Here is a 12768-nt window from a genome sequence, read left to right on the forward strand (position 1 = left end):
TTCTCTGCCTAATACATTCATACAGTATTTGATCTATATCCATAGAAGGACTTTTTAAAAGCTGATGACTTCTGCCCTTGATTTATGTGACCTCAGAGGCTTTTACTGTTTTGCCCATGAGAGGCAGCATCTTTTATCAGATCATCTAATATTGCCCAAGAAAAAAAAAATGACGAAAACCCCAGAGACTCTCTCAGGAATACACAACCCCTGAAAGTTCAATTTTTCCTCCAGCTATATCAGCTGGCTAGTAAGAGCAAACAAGTCTGGAAGGACTAGAGAACCACAATTACATTATCTTATGATACATGAGATAGTTCCGCTATAGGTTTGAGCAGTATTTTGTCACTTGGAAGTGCAATAATTCTCGGCCACGGGCAAATTATCTCAAAAGCAGGATAAGCTGTTTGCCTTCACAATGTGCACATTACCAAGCACAGCAAAACACAGCGAGTTTGCCTGGAAACATTCCTTCACCTAAATCAAAACAATATGGCATCTGACCGGTAAAATGAGACTCCTGTAGTATGTTGAGACATTGCTACTAATTAGATTTTTCAACTCAGTAATTAGTGCCACCCAATCCCATGAAATATGACATTTTCTCTCTGGCCTCAGCTGCCCAAGTCTTTCACATAACTCGAACAGCTGAAGCTTGAAGAAAAAAAAATGTTTACTACTGCAAGAATCAGCAATACTTTTTTTCCTGCTTGTTGGCTAAAACCAGGAATGAAGCATATTCTCGCAGCTCCACTTTCTCTACATCGGCAAAATACTGCTGGTTTTGAGTTCTTGATTATTAGATATGTGTGAATCACTCTGAGATAGCATAAAAGAGTCAGATCGCACTACACGTTTTGGTTTTATGTAAAGCTCACAGTAACAGAGTGCTTTTTATCTTCTAAGTCCTTCACATACGTGATCTTCCCCCAGGGACTGAAAAATATTATCTCTGCTCTACAGGCAAGCAAACTGAGGAGATACAGTAAAAAAATTGCCAGAAGTCAGAAAGCCGGAGCCACTTTGACAACAAGGAGGTCCTCTCTGCTCCCTCTGCGTTCCGGCCATGCCTCACCTACACAAAGCTGTGCTGCCCATTATCACTGGTTTGCATAAACCAGAACTCTGGCTTACTTAAAAAAATAACAAATTAAAATAACTAATTCACCTCAGTGCCAGCTGCTTGGTAAGCTTCTTGAAATGCAATTGTGTGTCCTCAGGATTTGGGCTACACAGAAAACAAACTTCTCCTGGCTGATAAGACTTCTTCACATCTCAAAGAATTGAAGAAAAATGCCCATGAACTGCATGTGTTTATTTGTGCACAGTGTTGAAACTCCACCAGAATATCAGCCACCGGCATGAAATTTCATGCTAGTAGAACAAAACTAGCCAATCTTTGTTTTCACAAAGCAAACAGTCTAGGCTGCACTTTAAATGCAAATCAACAACAACACTGCAGCTGGTGGTGCCGGGGCCAGCTACCTACTGCTGGGCCAGGCCAATGCTGCCATGAGAGATGGGTCCCCCACCCAAAACCTGGTCTGACTATTTTGGGTTTATCCTGAGGCTTTGGGTTTGCTTCTGCAACCTAAAGCCGCTCCATGGAAGACACACATGAGCCCCAAGCCAGGGTGCCCTGTGCACTGCTGGACCTGCTTCTTGACTGGACCTGCTTGGCCAAACAGGTACTTCCCAGCCAAGCTGCTCGACAAGCTGTCCAAGGGGAGAACTCTCGTCCTTTGGCCTCTTGGTATGTCTGATCAAGCAGCTTCTTTGCAGACACCGTGTGTGGCTCTCGTCAACAACACACGGCAGCGGGTGGGTCTCTCCTGCCTCAGAGACCACAGTCCAGTTTAGATTGGACATCAGAAAAATTTCTGCATGGAAAAGGCTATCAAGCACTGGAACAGGCTGCCCAGGGAGATGGTTGAGTCATCATCCCTGGAGCTGTTTAAAAGATGGGTAGATGAGATGCTTGGGGACATGATTTAGTAGTGGACAGGTACAGTCAGAGTTGATGATCTCTAAGGTCTTTTCCAGCCTAACGATTCCATGATTATATATTCCAGGCTAGTGGAAGAGGTACTTATTCTGTCTCCAAGATTTCCACCTAAAAGAGATAGAGCAGCTTCCCCAAATATGACTATTTAAAGCTCTAGGAGATAATCTCTCCAAAAAGGGGAGTAAAGACACATACCACAGCTGGTGCTGGATTTTTTTCATGTTTCTGCAATAATATATTCCCCTCCTCAACAGGAGACATCACCAGTTTTAAAGTGTAGTTGACCAGAATTAATTATCTCCTGCCTAGTCTAATCCCACAGTTCTGGTTTTTGGTGTCAGGTCCTGCCTATGCCGTCTAGACAAGCTATTTCACCCAGGGCCATGCTCCATCATAGGTGTGCAGATGCCCAAGTCAGACAGAGCACCAGAAACAAAACTGTTAACCTGAAAAAAACAGAGCAGCATTACAACTATAAAGATACTAAGTATGGATTATGTAGGGAATGAACAGGCCTCTGGCCATTTCCTTCTCAGTTATCTGATTAAATATTTAAAAAAACTCAAAACCTAGGAGCCACCATTCTAAGATTAAAAAAGTTTAAACATGTTTCATATGAAAACTAAAACAGGCATATTCAGAAACTGTCCGAGCAATCAAAAGTATGAGACTATTCTGGTACATGACTGGCTACATGAAGTGGGTTTTTTAAAAAAACAGTTTTCTATATTTAATTCCTTTTTATCAAGTGTTTTATTGTGATTAGCAGATTTTTTAGAACTATTTTCCCAACAGCTGTTCATACCAATCACAGATGCTGCTAACAGGCTCGGTAGAGGCTGGCATCATGGCCAGAATCCATCAGTGTTACGTTTCAGTCTTAATCCTACAGAGAACACTTCCTTCTTACTCCCTGCCTTGAAGCAAACCAGCGAATATTCCAACAATTGCAAGAAATAATCTGTTCCTTTCAGTCACACAACACAGGTTCATTATTATGGTATTTCTTTAGAGAGGGACACACTAAGCAGCTGCCAAATTGAAAATCCAAATGCAAACACCACAACATCAGAGGCGGAAATGAGGGATTGCCTAAGTCTTCAGCAACTATTTGGTTGTGAGGAAATCAAGTGACATTTTTAGTGCACAATCCACTTTCCAGGTAATCTCTAGCCCCACTCTAGAAGCTGCTGTCGCATAATCTTTCAAGAGAGCCTTACCTCTCTGCAAGCAGAGCGAATACCCAGAGCTCTGTTGGGGGTGCCGCAGATCGGTGTGCAGTCCCCATGGAACAGAAGTCAGAGGAGAACATGGATACAGTGTAGTGCACTGCCTAGATGTCCTGATATAAATCTAGGGTCAAGGCTTAGATCCTTAAAATGCACATCTGTCTGCCATCAACAGTCCTGCTGAAGCTGTTCACAGCCACTTGCAGAGAATGGCTATGCATGTTTTAGTTCAGCAAGTGCAAACAGCAAGGAATTCTGCCCAACATGTAAGACTGCCCAGGGAAGCTGTAGCTGCCCCATCCCTGGAGGTGTTCAAGGCCAGGCTGGATGGGGCCTTGGGCAGCCTGATCTGGTGGGAGGTGTCCCTGCCCGTGGCAGGGGGGGTTGGAACTAGATGATCTTTAAGGTCCCTTCCAACCCAAAATATTCTATGATTCTATGATTCCATACTTAATTCTATGATTCCCATAATTAATACCTAAATACTCAAGACAGAGGAGGGAATGAAAACTGAATTTCCCACAATTGAATGCTTTAGCTCTTAAAAAGGGGAGAAGGGGGAGAAAGCAGAACCACCTCTGAACCCTGTTACATCCGACACAAAGCCCTGTCTCCCAGAAGATAGTCAATGGAGTAAATCGTCAGACCAAGACAGGTACCTTCTGGCAGTCCAGAGCCAAGTACCTATCTCCACAGGAGGAAAAGAGCTAAAGCTGCACTGCTCTCCTCTGCATTTCTGCCAGCCCTGCCTAAACAACTCTTTCTAAACAAGATCTCTTTTAGGATATAGTTCTTGGTTGTTCACACCTCCCCCTTCATCATTTGCCTTGGGTACTTGGCATAAGGTGGTGAATTCCATTTGGAGACAGAACACTTGGAGGTAAGAAAAAGTAGCTGGGAGTTGTTATACCCACACCTCCTCATTCAACAGTGTTGGAAGCCTCACGTGCTCTGTTAGACTGCTCTCCCTACTACCAACTTGTGAACAGCTCCTTCCTTCAGACTGTCCTTTTGAGAACAACTGCTTTGGGGGTCAGTGAGAAATGGAGTTTGGGAGTGTCAAACAACCAAAGGACTCTCAGAATGTGAAGTGATGGGTGGCAGGAAAATGTGCAAGAGAAAAGGGGCAGGTAAGACACAACATCACAAAGAAAAATGTTGTGTCCTGATTTCACATCGCAAGTTACAAGAGGACCTTGCAGAGGTGCAATAGCCGTGCTTTAGAGATTGCCACCCTGAAGGAGATGAGAGGCACAACTAGTCCAGTGTCACATCCAACAGAGCCCAGAGACAGACCTACTGTCCTGAGTAGCAATCCAGAAATACTGTCAAGTATAATTATGCAGAAATTTGTCCATGGGGAAAGCTTATTTCTAATTCACATCCTGGTCCCATCATAGAATTGTTGCATCTCTGAGGCTTAGTGGACACCACATGTGATCTGGTCAGGAGGGTGAAATTACTGTATCCTGGAGTTTAAGGCTTCTTGTATGTGTGCTTATTTCTACCTTAACTGAGTATTTCAAGAAAAATAAACAGAAAAGTATATAATAATTACAAACGAGCCACCTTATATAAAAATGGAGAAGACAATTAAGGGACAACAGTGTACTTCCAAGCTCCAAGACCCAGTATGGCAGTTAGCAACAGGAGGAATGAAGGAATTAAAAATAAAAATTGGCTAACGAACTGTAAAGCCCAGCAAGAGGCAAACTGTCAGCTACAGAGGATGCAGAGAAGGGAGAGATTTTGCTGAGAGCATGAATTGAAGTTAAAACCTCTTGAGCAAGAAACAATAAGCCTTAAAGAAAAAGCAAGCAAATACTTAAGCTGGTTTATTAGTTCAGATATGTTATCCAAAATGCTCAGTTAGTCAAAGCAAAATATTACTCTTGCAGAGAAAAGAGCTGCAGAGCTAAATGTCATTTATCTTCCTAAGAAAGCCAGAGAAAGGATAGAGGGGATGGGGACAGAGGCAACTCAGACAAGGAACAAAACAAAAGCAGAGACATAAACAGGCAGAATCACCCTGAAACAACCACTTAAATTAGCTGAGACTGAGTATAATTCTCTGATGGCCACTGTTCCTTGAAATACTCCAGGGCTGAGTTCCAGCTGTTTTGGAACTGCTCATGTGGGAAGGGTCACCTGGAGGTATGCGCTTGGACAATCTGGGCCAAAGGATCCAGCCCTTGCTTAACTCCTGCCTTGTCCACAAATCCCTGCAACTGGTCCTGCAGTTTGCCCAGGCTGCTCACAGGAATAAAGACCCCTCAAAGCTGTTGTATCTCTCTCCCAGTGGCCAAGGACAAGAGGCGCTTGGGAGCCCCCAGCTGCTGCTTCTCGGCCAGTGTTTCCCACTGAGACAGTTCATGGTCCCCTTCCGCCACATCCCTTGGCTTCTTCAGGGGCTTTGCCTCAGTCGCTGCCAGAGGTCACCCAGCAAACGCGGGTGCCCCACGAGCAGCAGCACTGGGAGAGGGGGGTGAGGGGTGTCGGGAGGGCCAGGTGCGAGGGATGGAGTGGGACCAGGTGCATCCTCCTGTGGTGGGAGTGTGAAAGAAGGCGCTGAGGATGGCAGAGGGATTGAAACTGCGTGATCTTTGAGGTCCCTTCCAACCCAAACCATTCTATGATCCTAGAGACCATCTGGCAAAAGGGATGCACAGCAGGTTTATGAGAAAAAAAAAAAAAAAGGTCCTTTTTTCACACAGTGCCTCACTGGAGGTCAAACATAGTTAAAATGGCAGGTCCTCTCTGATCTGGGACTTCTGTTTGTTGCTAATTACCAGATGATAAAGGTGAGATACACTTGCTGTACTTCTCAGCTTCCTTTAGCATATTTCAGGTACCCCTGAGGGAAAGCTGCTGCGGGAGCCAGCCCTTCGCCAGCCCTTCTTGTGTGAATCACCCTGGAAGTCCTCGTAGCCTCAAATGAACAGCACTGCAGGAGACGTGAAATAAGTTCATCAATAGGGAAATAATGCAGCTGAAATATCTCCCCTGCAAATCGGGGAAGCACAGGACTCTGGCCTCACCGAAAGGCCAATCATCAGAGGAGGAAAGCTATTTCGGGAAGGCCATGACTCACTAACTGACTTGGGGAAACCCTCTTCCAGTGGAACTAGGTTTGCACATACTTTTCAAGAAACAGGATTAATGGGTATTCTGAGAAAATGGTTAAGAGTAAGTAAAATAACATTGCCTTCATATTTGATGATTTTCCTTCTTCATCTATGCAGCCAAATATAACCAGTCTGATGACTTCTGGAGTGCCCACACAACCACCATCTTACAGAGCCAACTTTGTAGCTCCCAGTACCATGAGGACCCTGTTAGACCTGGAAGATGAGGCACGCACACCTCGAGGAGCTCTGGAAGAGCTTTCCTTCCCTTCCCGAACCAGGCTCCTGTGAGCATCCTCATTCACATTCCAAGCCACTTTGCAAATCTACGTCTCCACTTCGAACCTAGGAGGCAAGGTGGCTGCATGATGAGTTTGGTGGAAGACTGTGAGCTATAGGCAGACAGACCTGGCTTCAGGCCATAAGCAGGAATTTTCTGCTTCTGCTGCCATTCCAGGCTGATGGTCTCTCCTCATCTGCCTGAATCTGGTTGCCCCCTGGAAAACTACAGGAGAAACTGAGCCACCTTTGACAGCAAATTTCCCTAACAGTAGCAAGAGATGGGATTAAGCAAGCATCCACTCATAGATGTGACAATGCAATATGTTTGGGGGCCACTTTTGAGTTCTAATCTCTGTTTTATGTCATCTGCCGACTTCAAACTTAACTCAGACAACCTGTAACCCAAGGTCCCAGTCACTGCAATGTGACACAACCAGTTAGTCTGCCCAGGGCATTGTTTTTGTTTTCTGGACGCTCTGATATCACATGGAACATCTTAAAGTGTGCTCAGAGCTATATAAAAGTACATACCTCTGGTCAGCTATAGCCAGCTGGCTATATGGCTTGATGACGGACTTATCTTTAGCAGGTTAGGTTGGAAGTACGAGACTATTTGTCGTAGATACACTGCTCTCAGTACTTACAGGAACAGGCCCATTACATTGGCCCAGCTTATCATTTCCTTTTTTCCTTAATGATTGCATTCAATCCCAATACAAGTGAGACATCTAAGAGACATTTCTTGAAAGTATTCTTTTCTTTGTTTTTTTTTGTTGCCCAAGTCCTTCAAAGGGAGCTCCAACCACAGCACAACTTGTGGTCTTAGTGTAGCTGAAAACACTTGTTTCAAATTTGTATTCCCTTCAAATGCCACCTCCTAAGGGTTTGTAACCCTGCAAGCTGCAGTTTCATTTGGATACAGCTACTATCCATCATTATTGACCACATCCTGCAGAAGGTAAGAGGGTCTTAAGGGTTTTCTCCGCAGAGGTGGGCTCACAGTCGCCTGAGGAACAGCGGTGAGGCTGCTAGTGTGCCATAAGCTCTGCCTGCCTTGCTGAGGAATCATATCTTGGGGTCTTTTTTGTGTGCTCCTCCTGTCTGGTCAGCTAAGGAAAAACCTGTGAATTGCAGAAGGCAGTGAGTGAGATGCTGACTTGCAGCTCAGAAGACACAGGATCCCAAGTGCAAATTGTCAGCTGGTGGAAGCAGGGTGTGCAGGGATTCCCTGAGTTCCAGATCTTCAAATGAGCCCACGGAGGTCCTAGAATCACGTCCTTCTCTAGCAGCTGAGCTGCTGATCCTCTTTAAGCAGCGTGCAGCCTTTGAAACAACGTCACAAAAGCCTTAAAGCATTTCCTGGCCAGCCTTGTAGCCTTCCTGTGGCTTTTCATTGCAAAGGTGGTGGTGGGCTCCGAGTATCGCTTGCCGTGATGTTGATGAGACAGCAACTGACCTAGCAGGACACAAGGTGTGGTGTTTCTCTCTGTAAGGAAAAGACCAGCTGATCATCGGAAAATGGGAAGGAGGCAAGGGAAAGACGGAAGTTTAATTCAAAGTGCCTACATAATAAGAGGTAATCTGAGAGATGAACTGAGATGTTTTTGAGAGTAGCCTCTGATTCCAGTAACCAAGCCTGTGCTGGATTTACTCAGGAGGCATTTCCGACCTCCAATTACCTCTCAGGAACATCTCTTGTACATGGGAAGCCATGAAGAATTCACTCATAGTTTATACCACTCAGGCAGAGAGTGACGATGCTGCTTGAGTTCAGGGAGAAGCTCCAATGGAAGGATCAGTCCTAGAAATGTATCTTCCTATGCAATTCCAATTAAGATGGCCAGAAACACTTCAGCTATGAAAGCCTAGTGAATTATGGTCCCAATGACAAGACTGTGGCGCACTCTAGCATAGAATCATAGAGTTTGGTGGGGAAAGGACCTTAAAAGCCCATCTAGTTCCAACCCCCGTGCTATGGGCAGGGACACCTCCCACTAGATCAGGCTGCCCAAGACCCCATCCAACCTGGCCTTGAACACCTCCAGGGATGGGGCAGCCACAGCTTCCCTGGGCAACCTGTGCCAGTGCCTCATCACCCTCATGGTGAAGAAATTCTTTCTTATGTCTAGTCTACATCTGCCCTTCTCCAGTTTATACCCATTGCCCCCAATCCTGTCACTACAAGCCTTTGTAAACAGTCCCTCCTCAGCTTCCTTGTAGCCCTTTCAGGTAGTGGAAAGTTGCTATAAGGCCTCCCTGCAGCCCTCTCTTCTTCAGGCTGAACAACTCCAGCTCTCAGCCTGTCCTCGTATGGGAGGCGCTCCAGCCCTTGGATCATCTTTGTAGCCTCCTCTGGACACAGCATTTCAGCTTGGAGCACAGCTCCTGGACCTGTTGAGAAATAAACACACATCCTGGGTGTTTTGGCAGAGGTTTTTGTTTTGTGTTGTTATTTTCTTCCCCAGTTATTCCAGGCAGAAATATGTCTATTATATGCAGAATTCAGAAAACAAATTTGCCAAGAATCCTAAATGGTGAGTGGCTGCCTTTCAGCATCCACTTGTCCATAGCAACCATTAAGCGTGCTCCCGAGAAGGAAATGCATTTAGATGCAAGGACTGAAGATATCATTTCTTCAAGGGCAGACACCCAATTGGTGTAAACCGGCAATGGTAATGGCACTGCCTGACTCAGAAACATCTTGATTTCCACTTCTTTGTCCCTTCCTCACCCAGGACCCAGTGAAATCTGAATTTCATAAAATCATTGAAGTTGGAAAAGACATCTAAAATGAAGTCCAACTGCCAGCCCAACACTACCCTGCCTACTAAATCATGTCCTGAAGCGCCACGCCTACACATTTTTTGAACACCTCCAGGGAAGGAGACTCCACCACTTCTCTGGGCAGCCTGTTCCAATGCTTGATCACTCTTTCAGTAAAGAAATTTTTTCTGATATCCAACCTAAACCTCCCCTGGTGCAACTTGAGGCCTCTCCTTTCATCCTATCACCTGTTATTTGGGAGAAGAGACCAGCACCCACCTCGCTACAACCTCCTTTCAGGTAGTTGTAGAGGGTGATAAGGTCTCCCCTTAGCCTCCTCTTTCCTAGACTTCTGCAGAGCAGTGAAGAGAACACACACAATCCAGATTACCAAACCTGTGATTCAGTTACCCAGAACACCACATTCTGCTGGGGAAAGTGGATCGTGAACACAGTACCATTCATCCATTCATTTCAGGAACCCCCTTTTGGCTGCTGCTAAACTCTGAAGCATTTGCTGTGGTTAGAGTGGAAGATGGGGAAGGACTGAAGGAATAAAACACCAGAGGATCCAGCACAATCAGCTTAGCACTGGGTGGCTGCAGGGTGGTAGAGGATCAGCGTAAGCCTCTGACACACGCTAGAGGGGACGTGTGGCAGCAGGAAGCGACTGCCACTTCAGCTGCCTGTTAAACCACGGGAACAATGCTCTTCTGCTACTGAATACATTGATTTTTCTGTACAGTGCACTGTTTTACAGCAGTACTTTAAAGATACATTGATAGAGGCACTAACTCACACATTGTTCCCTATCTCTCAGATAAAAAGAAGTACAGAAGACTGATTAAATAGGTCTCCGTGGTACACAGCAGGGAATTACTGCGTAATCAAGGGTGGGAAGAAATAAGCCCAACCAGCCCAGGGTTTTGTTTTCTTAAACTGTCACGACTGCCACAACAGCATTGCCTCACTGTTCCCTTCCCTCACAAACGTTTCCTGGTATTTCAGGCTGGTACGGATGCCAGTGCGCACAAACCCACAAAGCTTCTCTGAATCGCCTCCTTTGCAGCATTTACATCTATGTTCAAGAATTATTAACTGTAGTCGTACACTTCAGCAAGACTGCAAGTGAAAGGCTAACCCAGGCTACCTCCACCAGGTCAGGACGGAATGTAAGAACTGTACAAGGTTAACATAATGCTTTTACTATAAAAGTGAGGTACTTTAAATAGGATTAATTTACGCCAAAACACTTGCACATCTCTGGGCTAGGCTTACTTCTCAAATTCACTTAGAAAAAGTCTTAAGATCTCTGTGCAAGAGGAAAAGTAAGGACGCTCTTACAAATGTCTTTTGTGGGACTTCTGAGAACAGACTGAAAGGCTTTAAGATTGCAACCACAGGTCCAGAGAACACTGCCATTTCCCCCCAGGCAACACAGATTGCAGAGAGCTTTCCAGAAAGAACTCACTAACCCCTTCCTGTGATTTCGTAGAAACCAAATCCTCTAAAATACAGCAACTGCAGCCAAATGGATTGCAGCGGCTAAGGGTCATGCCTTCCTCCACAACTAAAAGATCTTAATTTCTTACCCCTATTTCCAGCTTACCAGGCTTTTCTCTCTTCTCTGTAAGACACACACACACGCTATCTTCCATGCTTCCTTTCTCCCCCTACATTATCAATTTTGATTAAGCAGCTTACAGCGCCAATTATGGGCTAAATTGGGTAGCAAAAGCCTCTCACACTCTGCTAGGCTGCAGAAAGTACTCCCTTAAAGGAAAGGGGTAAAGCAAGGCAGCAGCTGTACGATAACCCATGTGTAGATGGACTACTCTTACGCAGTAAAAGTTTGTACTCCATCAAAAGCTTGTTACTCTCTCAATTACGCATTTAATGTTTAGGTTGATTATGCTTTTAACAGTTTTAATCCTGCAAAGCTCTCAACCGCAGTCAATGCCCTGTAGCGAATTAAACAGCTCGTGGGCTAGTTTTGAATTTTCTCCCTTTTGCTGTCATCAGTCATTTGCCTGGAGGCTCCTTCTACTGCCTCACACACAGGCTGACCTGAAGGTCCTATCAACCCAAGTGAAGACGGGGTTGTTTGGTCACATATAGCAGATCAAGCAGCAATTTATCTAAAGAAGGCGCCTCTCTTAAATACTGCTCTTAAAATGACAGTCAAATATAAGGATGAACTGGGAAGGTCACCTTCTGCAGGAAGACGCCGATTCCTGGAGCCAGTAAAACTGCTAGAATTATTTTACCAGTCACAAATTTGATTAAAAACCCACCAAGCTTTGCGTAAGCTCCCTGCATGCAGAGCTCTGTGACACATTACACCTGGAAGTTACTGAAAAGATCTTTGTTGTGAATACTGAGTAATAAGAACAGCATTCAATTTCAGACCACTTTCTCAGGTTTCAAATCTGCTGATTTAAAGCACTCTAAATGTATTATTTTTCAGCAATAATTCAATAGTTACCAAAGAGCTAGCTGAGACTTTCAAAGGTGCCTCTGACAAGAATTTGTTCAGCACTGAGCTAAAATTAAACCCATTGGTCTCTTACAAACAGAAGGAGAAAAAAAAAGCTAAGAGTAGCCATTCCCTTGTCAGAGAACACAGCATTAAAAAAACCCACCTTGGAGGATTAAGTAGTCCTGCGCACAGAAGGGCTCTTGCAGTGTAAAAAAGCATGACCTTTTGGTTACACTGCATTCTGTTTTTAATTCACGACTGCCTGAAGCCTCTCCTTTTTTGTCGCAGGATTGCCTTGTGTTCATACATTCACAGCACAGGAATTTTGCAGCGCTGCCTGTTGCAGCCCATCCTTGTTCATTCAGCTACAATCCACGTCACCGTGCCTCCATCTCAGGGTTCAGGAGCAACCTGAAGACACGGCCGTAGACCTACGTGTGGAGACTTTCCCAGGGAAGTAGTGGAACGTCCATCTCTAGAGCTGTTCAAAAAACATGCAGCACTTTGCAACATGGTTTAGTAGGACTGGTGGTGTTGGGCTGACTCTTGGACCCCCATGATCTTAAGAGGACTTCTCTAACCTTAACAATTCTATAATTCTATGCAGATTGCTCATTCCACAAAGCCCACGAGCACACACACCACATGCAAGTGATCAAAGGGGATCATGTGTTGGTACATTACAAAAGTTCAACACAGGCTTTTGTCGTAACATTTCTCATCGATCATCTTGAAGTAGTGCACTTAGAAGCCTGTTTCTCATTAAATAGCATAAGCTTTAAACATCACACTTAAGGATTTAAAGCCCAGATATGGATCTAGCTACTTTGTTGATTTAACATCTAAGTTTATACAGAATCATTCAACAGTTTGGATTGGAAGAGA

This window comes from Phaenicophaeus curvirostris, chromosome 3, assembly GCF_032191515.1.
Source record: "Phaenicophaeus curvirostris isolate KB17595 chromosome 3, BPBGC_Pcur_1.0, whole genome shotgun sequence".
Lineage (NCBI taxonomy): Eukaryota > Metazoa > Chordata > Aves > Cuculiformes > Cuculidae > Phaenicophaeus > Phaenicophaeus curvirostris.